At 37.1% G+C, this 12,924-nt stretch overlaps 2 pseudogenes; one reads left to right on the top strand and one right to left on the bottom strand.

Moving 5' to 3' along the window:
* Positions 1 to 290: 290 nt before the first annotated feature.
* On the bottom strand, positions 291 to 2,350 carry LOC129116706 (mediator of RNA polymerase II transcription subunit 18-like; annotated as a pseudogene).
* Positions 2,351 to 6,823: 4,473 nt separating this feature from the next.
* On the top strand, positions 6,824 to 12,486 carry LOC129116704 (cytochrome P450 4B1-like; annotated as a pseudogene).
* The last annotated feature ends 438 nt before the right edge of the window (positions 12,487 to 12,924 follow it).

A 12,924-nucleotide genomic window follows, 5' to 3' on the forward strand; every position in this document is an offset into this window, starting at 1 on the left:
ACTTATTATATTTGTATTAGTCTGTTGCAATTATTGTTTTCGTAGTAATTTGCCTCTGCACTATACTTTTGCTCTGGTTTATGCTTTAAGATGCTTGTTTAAGAAAGGAGATGCACTTATGACTTCTGGTGACTAGTAGTTCTCTTGAATACCTATGTTGAATACACTTCCTGTAAGTCGCTTTGGATAAAAGCGTCTGCTAAATGACTGTAATGTAATGTAATGTAATGAATAGGAGGTCTAGTTTGTCCATTGGGGTTGAAGAAGATTTGACCCTCTTATGATGTCATTCAATGTCTCTGTTTGCTGGGGTCAATCTTTTCAGGGGTTTAAGTTGCTCAGCAAAGCTGCGCATGTCCTCTGACATAGTGTCCTGGCCGGCGGGAGCCAACACACTCAGCTCCACCAGGTATGAAAGTGACAGACGTTCTGTGTTCTCCGTGTTCCCCGGTACCAGGATGCGTGACAGCTTGCTAACCACAATTTTCATAGCACCTTTGCGGAATATGTGCCCATTGGCCACAAACTCGTGGTCCATGCGGAAGCCCATCTCATTGAGGAACTCCGGCAGGCTGTGAGAGGCAGCCACGTCAACACAGTTGCGCACCAGGGCATGACGGCTCTTGTCTCCCACTTCAGGTTGGCCTAGGTAGCGTAGGTGCCAGGGTGATGTCGGGTGGGAGAGGGAGCGCCGGGCACGCAGAATGAAAGGGTTCCCTTGTTGGCCCTTCAGAAGATAAACCAGTTCATGATCTGTAAAAGTCTCAGGTTCCATGTTGTCACACAGACCTCGAAGGCGATGCAAGAGGCTTTCCAGTGCCTGGTCCAACACACTGCCTGCGTTGATAAGGGGTAGAGAAACAGATGCATAAATATATAAGCAACATGTAAACAATGTAGTGTGCAGTCTGCACAATATATTGCACTTATATTTTATATATCTACACAAGAAACACTCCTCCAACATTACATCCACTGAGATTATTTAAGACCCAGAGAGCTGAGATGGAAAAGATATAGATCTTTGTCACAAACACGGCAGATGTTCTTCCACTTTGTCAGTTAAGGTTAAAAATCTGTCAAGACAATGATCCCAAACACACAGCCAAGGAAACTCTCAATTGGTTTCAGAGAAAGAAAATAAAGCTGCTAGAATGGCCCAGCCAATCACCTGACTTGAATCAAATAGAAAATCTATGGAAAGAACTAAAGATCATAGTTCATAGAAGAGGCCCACGGAACCTTCAAGATTTGAAGACTGTTTGTGTGGAAGAATCGGCCAAAATCACACCTGAGCAATGCATGCGACTAGTTTCTCCATACAGGAGGCGTCTTGAAGCTGTCATTACCAACAAAGGCTTTTGTACGAAGTATTAAATAAATTTCAGTAAGCGTGTTCAATACTTTTTCCCTGTGCCATTCCATTTTATTACACATAACTTAATTTCTGAATTCATTTGTTTGGTTTTCTTTGTACGTATGGATTACTTTTCTTTGTATGATGGCCGGAACATTCAGAAGTTTAGAAATCCTTCTGTAACCAATGCCATCAGTATATTTTGCAACAATAAGGTTGCAAAGGTCTTGAGAGAGCTCTTTGCTTTTACCCATCATGAGATGTTTCTTGTGTGACACCTTGGTAATGAGACACCTTTTTATAGGCCATCAGTTGGGACTGAACCAGCTGATATTAATTTGCACTGACAAGGGGCAGGATTGCTTTCTAATTACTGATAGATTTCAGCTGGTGTCTTGGCTTTCCATGCCTTTTTGCACCTCCCTTTCTTCATGTGTTCAATACTTTTTCCCTGTGCCATTCCATTTTATTACACATAACTTAATTTCTGAACTTATTTATTCGGTTATACATTTATATGTATAGATTACTTGGGTTGTTACCGACATCTGGTGAGAATTTCATGTCAATAGCACCTTTAGAAATATATTTACTGAGAGAAATGGTGACGTGTTCAATACTTATTTTACCCGCTGTGTATCTGCACCCTTTCCATTAGACAGTTAACTGAGTTCTCAACCTTTGACGTAACGTGACGTAACGTAACGTAACGTAACGCACACATAACTGGAGTTAATGTTACCTGGCAACCAGTGCTAGCTAATTAACATTTTTAACAGTTCAAGCAAATTCACTCTCAATAGTAGCTTCATTCATTACCTCAAAAATGAAAAAATACATACATATTATATGCTTGGTTTATTTTCAGACAGCAAACGACTGAACACAGCCGACAACAGTGAATGAAAATCAATTACTTTTCTTCTTCTGCTTCTTTTCCCGCAGTTGTTGCATCCCCCTTTGAGGCTCATTACCGCCCTCTACTGGAGTCATGTGTGTAGGGTTCTTCTTCTTCTTCAGTTGTCTCAAGTGTGTCCAACATTTTCTTTAACTCCACAGTTACCACACTTTTCACTGATCCTTTTGCCCAGCACAAACATAATGCCATGTAAATCTTTGTTAACCAATTTTGGTCTTGTTGTAATTATTTATTTTCTTCTGTTCCTTTCTTTATATTACTTTATGTACTACTACGGTCTGACTGAATGATGTTTGTATTTTGTGACGCCTATTTCGGGTTCTTCGTCTTCATCTTCATTCCACTTTTTCTGCCACCTGTCCATTTCTTTTATTTTTTGATTTCCTTCTCCTCTGCCCGTGGTATTAAAGTTATTTCATTTTGTTTGGCCCTTTTTGCAAGCGTATCAACATACTCATTCCCTTTAAGAACTGCACATCTACACCACCTCTTTGCAGTCTTAGCCTAACATAGACAGTTCAGTGAGTAAATATCCCCATATTGATTTTGTTGACTGTATGCTTTTAATGACAGCTGCTTAATCTGAGCCCACCACCATCTTATCAGGTCTGACCTCTTCCACCCACTGCAAACCAATAATGGCTACCACTATCTCTGCTGTAAACACTGATAACTGGTCAGCCAGTCTTTTTGGAGATCGATATTTGGAATTCTGGGATATAAACACAGTTTTCCACTCTCTTGGTTGTTCTTAGAAGTGTCTGCGAAGAAGTGTCTGTGAAGACAAGCATAACTTTCCCTAAGGAAAGTCATAGTTGTTTAACCCACACTTCATTCTATTTCCATTTTTCCTATTCTTTCCCAGAATAGTTATCTACCTTCACCTCTTTACTGGAGTAGACTAAAGTAATAATCCTATATTGGATGAAGGAAGGGAAATAATGTTAGTTTAAAATACATAATCCAAAGTAAAACTGCTGAATACAAAACAAAATACAATTAGTAAAGTAAAATTACTATCACTAAACTGTACTTCAGTATTAAAAATACACATTCTCATTATTCACTTGAGAATGAGTGTCCCTTTCAATGTAAAGGCATATATTTGGATTCTCATTAAGATGCACTAACGTGTAAGCAATGATGGAAGAACTACTTCGATACTTAAGTAAAGGTATCAATATCATGTTGCAAAAGTACTTTATTCATATTCCAAGTAAAAGCGCTGCAAACAAAATACTTCCCAAAATATATGTGAATATATATCATTGTTTTATTATTATTGATGCTGGTTACTGTTTATCATACAAACTGCTATACTTGTAGTTGATCACGATGGAGATGATTTTAGCTAGGCTAGATTTACTTTGTGTAGCCGAGTAATCTATAATCCAGTTATTTTTTGCAAGGTAACTATAGCTGTCAAATAATTGTAGTGGAGTAAAATGGTTGACTATCTCAAGTAAAGTACAATACCAATAAAAATGTACTTACATAGAGAACATGCATAAATGTATAGTATAGTTTCCAGTGAATGCACTGTAGCTACAGTAACTGAAGACACAAGTATAATATATAATATAAATATATCTTTAATAAGTATCAAACCAAAAGTTCTGCAGACTAGTATAAATATTTTTGCTTGGAACAGCTGAATTGTAAGTCATGTTGTCACAAGGAGTTACAAAAAGGGTGTTTCTGTGGTTGAAGAAATGAAAAGACACCCAACCCAATCAAAATAGCTCACTCAGTGCTTCAGAATTTTCCCTCAGAACCGCATGTGTGAAGCCAAAACCGCTTTTTTCTCATGACATACAGGAAGCTATCATTTAAACAGTGGCATTTATGGAACAACATAATTTGGGACCTTTTCTTTTTACTTTTATTTTACTATACACACAACCACTGTCCCTGTAAGTCATTTGATTGTTTGTTGTCCGGGCAGTCTTCTAAAGAAAATTGATGAATAAACCACTGATGTCTCTTCTTCCACCTGCAATGAGAAGTAAGAAATTTACTTTCATTACTGTATGGGAGATAGTCTTAGGTTATCATCATCATCATCATCATCATCATCATCATCATCATCATCATAAACACTTACCCTGCCTTTCAAGCCACAGCAACAAAAGTCAACAGGAAATGCTATGATGAGAAAAATCAGAAACAGAATCCGGGAGTATGTCAAAGGCTATGCATCTTTAAATGCAGTTTACCACAAAAACAATGAACAGGAAATTCAATAAGACAAAGAGCTGCATACTGTACCTGCCAGCAATTTTTGTCTGTAGCAAATTAAAAGTGCCATTAAAATAAGAGATATAAGGGCTGCTGATGTTCCATAAATAACTGCCATCAGATATCCAGGCTCTGTAAGTTTGTAAAACAAAACAAAAAATAATTGAAATTAATTAGATTCAGGCCATGACCTCCTTACAGAGAGATACAGAAAAACACCCACCTGTTGATTTGTTGAAACCGTTTGATGGCCCATGAGTGCTGTTAACTGTAGTGTGTCCATCAAACATCTGCTTTGCGCTACAATTTAAAGACCCATTTGGATCCACAGGCATGGATATCGTCCCTGTGCCGGTCTCCACATTTACTGTGCTGTTTGCCTTGATGTTACTCAATTCCATGTCACATCTCACAGCACAAGAAACAGATGAAACATCACTCTTGTGTACTGTAAATCGGCAAAAAAACATCCTAGGTTAAACCATTTAATTTTAACATAAGACATTGTATGTGTGTGTTATTTGCTCACCTGTTAGTACACACAAGTTGATAGTGAGTAGCTTCTTGTGTCCAGCACATTCACTTTTCCAGCAGGTATATTTCCCAGCATCTGCTCCTTTGACATTTACAATGTGTATAGACTTGTTGTGAATCACAAAGTCTGTTTCTGGTCCTCGTTCAGAGTTCCTGAGAGCAGTTGTGTTACTTGGTTCAAATGTCCATTTTAAGTTAATAAAATCGCCTGGACATGCATGAGTAAAACTGATGCCTGCCGTAACGTAGACTGTCTTATGAGTTTCTTTCTGAATTTCTGAAAATAAAGAAGATATTGTTTATGTGAATGAAGCAATTAAATAAAAGCAGTTGTGTACTTTAATCCACATTTAAGAGATGAAATGATGACAATCTAAAAAGTTCTGACCTTTCTTCACGCTGATGATTGTGGGCTGTTTATTCCCACAGTTGTCTTGAAAACAATTTTCACACCAGTAAAGGCCTTGATCATCCTCTGCGAAGTTATCAATGATCAAGGAACCATTGCTTGGCACCTTCATTCTGGAGCGAAAGAGCGGCTCGTGGGTCTCTACTCCTGTCTTATCTTGAAAATAAATCGTGCTTGAGCTGCTATTTTCACCTTTCTTGTAATACCATTTGAAAGATTTTGAATCACTTCTGTTATGTTGACATGGCATCACAGCTTGACATCCCAGCGAGAATAGAAGGTGATTTGTGGCTGCCAAAATACAAGTTTTCTGTTACACACTACTAGTATCTTGAATTATGTAAAATATGAATATTTAATTGAAAACACTAACTTCCCAAAATGCATTCTAAATACAGTGTAATATGAATGATTTAGTCAGTTACTTACTGTTTTCTGAGGTAAAGGGGGATGAGTTCCAAATAATAAGTAGAAAAACAAAGCCTTTTTGCATCTTGTTCTCTTGTAAGATAAAGACAATACTGAAGTGATGAGACACCCGCTCAGCGACTACACTTCTGCTGCTCATCAAAGCACAGATCAGAGACTCTGCATCGCAACAGAAGGTTTTAGAATGAGCAAGACGACTAAATTCACAGTGACACATAGGAAGTGGTCCAACAGCCAAAGCAAAGGAAATCTGTGGTGGCCTTCACCCACACTACTTTTCTCAAGATGTTTGCATTTATTTCCCTGTTGATAATTTATCATTTCTAATAATAAAAGGTGTCAAACCATTTGTACTTCCTGTTGTTTATACATCTGAGATCATTTGTTATATATTTGAGTAAAACAAAAAAGCATAGTGCTGTCAATATAATTGACTAACCTGCCAAGCTTAAACTTAACTTTGGTTTATTTCAGTGATGATCTTACTTTACTTCAATAAGATATAAGTCTGCAGTAGCAGTGCTGGGGGTTTATTATATTACTCAGAGAGTATTTAGGTTAACACAGTCTCTGGAAAGTGTAACAATGGAAAAGTTTACATGACATGAACAGTATGAATCAGATGTGAGCAACATGAGCAAAACAAACTAACTACTGCATAGGGCTCTTCAAATATTGTGGCATCATTCAGTCAAGAGCTCTTTAAAGTTAATTTCTTGATGTGGACACATTTTAAGCTTTGGTTAACAGCATCACGAACCTCAAAAAAGACCATGCAGCAAAATGAACACCTCACTAAAACAGCTTCGACCAAAAAAAAAGAATATTAACAAAGATTAATTTCTCCTCATATTCTTCTATGTTCAAAAATCCGATTTTTCTGTCAGCACGTGAAGTCATCCTTTGAGAGACAGCCTCGGTCCATTCTTCTCCACCACCTGCCATGACGTCACACTACCGTGGGCTACTTGAGAGTTTGTTGCGCACATTTCTGTCATATTGTCCTGCAGCGAGGCTCAGGCTCAGACAGAATGGAGTCAGCTGCAGCTATTGCGACATTTCAGTTTGGCTGGCCTCAAATTCATCACTTGTTTGCGCTACTTTGTCTCGTCGCCGTCGTCTATAAACTAACGCCCTTGTTCGCCCAAAGAAGATACGCGCTTCGGAACATTGAAGCTTTTCCGGGTCCACCTGCGCACTTTCTTTTCGGACACGTGAAGGAGGTAATTCAGCCACTTGCAACTGTTTGTAACTGTTTTATACAAGTACTGTTATTATAAATGATGTCTTACAGCCTTATAGCCCCTTCAAAACAAAGTTCCAGTGCTATACAGTTTAAACAAATAATACAAGTGCATTTGTGCAATTTGTAGGACAGTTTGAGTAACATTTATGTGTCAGTATTTATATTTACACGTCCACTCCACCACATTCCAGTGAAAGACATGGAAGGGTACTTTTTACTCCGCTATATAAATATAATTATAATATAATTGTATTCCTTTTGGCTAAATTAAACACATTCATATGCTATTTGTTATTAATGGGTCGTGTCCCTGATTTAAAAAAATAGTAAAGTACATGAAAAACATGCAAGCTGTAAAATAATTATTTTTTCTTTTTTAAAGAAAGCATATAAGATATAGCTCAAATTCACTTCACTTGGAACAGCTTCAATATTTAATTGCTGGATAACACTTTCCAATAAAGCATACTTTTTAAAGTTCAAATATGGGTTTAAAAGTATTTATTATACAAAAAAAATTTAAAGAACCATTTATAAAGATTACTTTTACTTTAGATTTTTTGTTAATGCATTGAGGACTTTTTTTAAGTTAACATTTTGATTGCAAGACTAGAACTTGTAGTTGAGTATTCTTTGATCTTGTGGTTTTGCTACTTTTTGTTGAATGCTGCACATTAGAGTTCAGGCGAACCAACTGTCCTCCCTAGGCTAAAGGACAGACAGGGTTGGTTAAGCTTCCTATATGTGTACATTTTTCTTTCAGTTTAAACAACAAGGGAAAGACTTGGACAAGCTGGTGGAATGGGGACGGCAGTACCCTTATGCTTTCCCAGTGTGGTTTGGTCCATTTATTTGTTACTTCAACATTCACCATCCAGATTATGTGAAAACGCTATTGACATCAACAGGTGGGTGAGCATTTTCTTTTTTAAATCTTCACTGATGTAATACACCACGAGAAAAGTGTTGTGAATTTAGTGCTTTTTAGAATCTCCCACAGGGACATTGGTGACATGTTTTTACAACCAAAGGTCAATGTAACAGAATTTTTATTTGTTTGTCTCCCAACAGAGCCAAAAGATAGTTTTGCATATATTTTTGTTGAATCTTGGATTGGTAAGACTGCTTTGCCCTTCACCTGCTGCATATTTTATCTTATAACAGAGTTGTTTGATAAGCCGATTTACTCACTGACACACATACTTTCTGTCTCTGTCTTTAGGGGAAGGTTTATTAGTGTCAAAAGGTCAGAAGTGGTTCCGACACAGAAGGTTCTTGACCCCAGGTTTCCATTATGATGTTTTAAAACCATATGTAAATCTGATGTCAGACTCTACTAAAACTATGCTGGTATGTAAATGACGGTTGAGTTATGTAATTCACATTTCATAATAAGTAAACAAAGACCATAATGGTGTATGTTTAGAAAATCTAGACGACTTGTGTGTTGGTTGAGTCAATGAGTGTGTTGGAGTTTTTTCCGTCTCCTGCAGAGATCTCACATCTGCTCTCTCACTATTGCCAGGACAAATGGGAAAGATATGCAAACAGCAATGAGTCCTTTGAATTGTTTGAACACGTGAGCCTTATGACACTGGACAGCATTTTGAAGTGTGCCTTCAGCGACAACAGCAACTGTCAGACTGAGAGGTAAATCCATAACGAACCTTTTCACGCCATTCACAAGTTCTGGTCTAGGATCTCCAATTGTTTACTGCTTCAGCTGTCTGAATCATGAATCCAAGAAATTCAGCTTTTAATCATTGCCTACATTGTCATTCCAGTGGAACAAATGCATACATCAAAGCAGTGTATGAGCTCAGTCACATCATTAACCTGCGGATCCGGACTATTCCATACCACAATGATCTCATTTTCTACCTCAGCCCACATGGTTTCAGATTTAGAAAAGCATGCAGGGTGGCTCACAGACATACAGGTAAGATATTCACACATTTGCCAGTCAGTTGCCAAATATCAATTGTACTGGATTTGATCAATTTGCTATATAGCAAAGCCCACAGTAAGCTTTTGGTATACGGTCGATTATTTTAAACGTTTTTACCTGCGAGTTAGTTTGCAAATGCTCATTATTGTCTTGTCATTTGAAGAGGAAGTCATAAGAAAGAGGAAAGAAGCACTAAAGGAGAATGAAGAATAAAGACCAAGAGAACTGGATCGACATCCTTCTCTTTGCAAAGTATGTTATGTATTATCAGCTCCCATACTGAATTCAGACATTTTCTTTTGGTAATAAACATCCTTCTCTTTGCTACAACAAGAGACAATATTTATAAGCTATTGATATTATATTTGTAAACAGCCTTAAAGTAAGAATAAACAATATCCAGCCAGACAGCTGAAAGTCACTGGAGGGAATTTTGATAAGTTTAAAACACTATAACAACTAAGATAGTTTAAAAATAGAAATAAAATAGGAGAAAAAATGTTAGACAAAAAAACAAAAATTATGGGTAAGTGGCAAAATATGCAAGAGGAAACACAAATAAGATTACATTAAAAAAAGGATACAAATTAAAGTGAGTGCAAACATAATTTAAAAATAGAAAAACATGGTAAGAAATATATAAGATTAATAAAGAAAAGTTTATATTAATAAAGAAAAGATGTGCAGGGCTGTGTAACTGTGGGAAATTGTCCTGGGGATGTTTGTGTGAGTCAGGTGGTCAGTGGGGGTCCTGGGTTTTATTAATGAATGAATTTGACATGAAGTCAAATTTTATTTTTTTAAATAAATGAGACAAAGCTTCTGCTTGCTCTAAACATCCCTGAGCTTCAGGTGTCTGTCTTGCCATTATGATTTGACTGTAGATATCAGCTGCTGTGGAGGCAGAATAACACTTTCTTAGATCAAAGGTTATCTTGTCCTTAGGTGAAACATTTAGCTTGATACCATGCTAAAGTCAATCCAACCCATTGCTGTCATATGCATCTTTCAATCGACGTGTTGGGTACATTTATGAAACATGAAAACTGGAAGATGTTAAATACATCCTCTGTCCAAAAACACTAGTGTGCTTCACCTTTGAACTGGTGAAATGTCGGTTGTCACCTGTCTCTGGGACTTCCACAACTCAGCACTCACCTGACTGCCATTATCCTTCATCGTTGTTTTATATTTGTTCTTTTATTATGGTTTCAAGAACAGTAATTGTTTTTAAAAAGTTCTTTACATATAAAGTATTCAGTTTTGGAGAGGAAGTGGCACATTCACAGGCAGCATGCTTATTTCTCATTCTTTTTTGATTTTTCTGTCCATTATCACACCTTCAGGATGAAAACCAGCAGGGTCTGTCAGATGAAGATTTACGAGCCGAGGTGGACACCTTCATGTTTGAGGGCCATGACACCACAGCCAGTGGCTTGTCTTTCATCCTCTACTCTCTGGCCTGCCACCCAGAACACCAGAAGCTTTGCAGGGAAGAGATCATTAAAGTTCTGGATGGAAAGGACACCATTGCGTGGTAAGCTTACATTGTTGACAACCTTGCCGTATGCAATGCAAGGCCAGTTAGACTCACAACAGCTGGATTAGGTAAGGCTGTCACTTTTTTTGTTCAGAATATTGAAAACTAATGCATGTCCATGTATTTTTAAAGGGAAGATCTCAGTAAACTTCCATACACTACAATGTGCATCAAAGAATCCCTCCGCCTTTACCCTCCTGTACCAGTTGTATCCCGGACCACCACCAAACCCATGACCTTTTTTGATGGAAGGACTTTGCCAAAAGGTTTGTTGTTACTGTTTTTGGAAAGGTCACATAGATAAGGCAGCATTCTCTTACGTTATGAGTACATCATAACTTTTACTTCAATGGAAAAATATATTAACTTATATTGGTTTTATCTCACATGGGTTTTCAATTATGAACCTATTGCCCATCTTTAAATGGTTGTAGTAGGTTAAAAAAAGTGTGCCTCACACTAATATATGAAATGCTAGTCTAATTGTTTTAATACACCTTTTTTACAGTCTCTTCACAATCCAAAAACACTTTTTTTTTTTGTCATTGTAGGTTGTAATATTGGAGCAAGCGTGTATGGAATTCACAGGAATGCAGCTGTCTGGGAAAACCCTGATGTAAGTCAAGTCTATCATCCTGAGCAAATCTTTGTTAAGTGGAAGCTCACCTGTGCCGACTCACTGCATGGTGTACATCGAATCAATGACAAAAGTAGACTTATGGTTCCTCTTTGCTGTGGTGGTCCAACACCCTGCTTCTACATAAAAAGTGACATTAATCAAATTAGTTCACAATTAATGCATGCAAACTCTACAGTGACTTGGTTACAGAAGACCTGCCACTCTGTATTCTCTCACTGTATTAGAGGTGTGAGTGGGCTTAAACTCGTAATATTTTCAGGGTAAAAAATGAAGACAAATGTATGATTTATGCCACACTGGTGAGTTTTTTTTTGTCGACACAGGTCTTTGACCCACTGCGTTTTCTACCGGAGAATGTTTCCAGGAGGTCCCCACATTCATTCGTGCCGTTCTCAGCGGGGCCAAGGTATTTCTTTACCTGATCATTCATAATTGGCAAACTATGAACTCTGGCTGCAGCCACTCTCTGTCTAATCATTTATCTATCTCATCAGTCTGCAGTATGTGAATGTGTAACCTTTGTCAGCCTCCCTTTTAACCAACACAATATAAACTGTTACAAAGTGTGGGGATATAATTCAAAACAAGCACAAACCCAAACACCTTATGCAAATATTTGGAGTTAAGTTAACAACTTTGAACAGAGAAAAAAATGCACTGATGACTGAACATGGATTTAAAACATTAAATAAACACACAAACCAGCAAGAAAATTTGAACACCTTATGCTAGTTAAAGATTATTTGTTGAGTTAAGTATCAATTTAGCAATGGATCTATTAAAACAATTGTGAAAACATATGTCCAAACAAAATAAATCAAAAATATTTTTGACCACCCTATTCTAATGTTATGTAAACCCATATTCAAAAATAATGGAATTAATGACTGTTGATTTGATATCCTTTACCATAAAACAACCCTTGTTTTTTTACTTTAAATTCACTAGTCATGACATGTTGCTTTCCTCTTATCATGTTGCCTTTTAAAGCATTTAATTTATCATCATATTCCTCATATTGTTTCTGTTTTCCCCGCTCAGAAACTGCATTGGTCAGAACTTTGCCATGAATGAGCTGAAAGTGGCGACGGCCCTGACACTGAAGAGATACCATCTGTTAGAGGACCCGACTCAGAAACCCAAGTTAATACCTAGATTGGTGCTTCGCTCACTCAATGGCATCTACATCAAGATCAAACCTGTAGACCCACAAGTGTAAATGCTCATTTCACATACATTACATTACATTACATTAATCATTTAACGCTTTTATAAAATCAGGAAGTGTATTCAACATAGGTATTCATATTTTACTAAATCTTAACACTAATATAAAATCACTAACGGATATTAATGAAGAGAGTAGTAGCTGCACGTTTTTGGGGGAGAAATTACTTGATGAAAATAAAGTTGTTTGTATTTTAGTATCATTTTCTTACACTGGAACAGTTTTTAAAGAGATAGTTTTGCACTTAATATGTGGGGGATAAGACCTATGTTATAGCAGAACATTTGTGCACCAAATCAGTCTGAAATTTTTCTTTATTTGTACCGGTAAATGCACTATCCACCATGATATATTTTGTGGGTCTGTTTTTGTAATGGTTGATTGTTAGGACCAGATCAAAACCAAAAGGTTTAGCTGAGCATTTTCTCGTGTTCAT

This window comes from Anoplopoma fimbria, unplaced genomic scaffold (assembly GCF_027596085.1).
Source record: "Anoplopoma fimbria isolate UVic2021 breed Golden Eagle Sablefish unplaced genomic scaffold, Afim_UVic_2022 Un_contig_8917_pilon_pilon, whole genome shotgun sequence".
Classification (NCBI taxonomy): Eukaryota; Metazoa; Chordata; class Actinopteri; order Perciformes; family Anoplopomatidae; genus Anoplopoma; species Anoplopoma fimbria.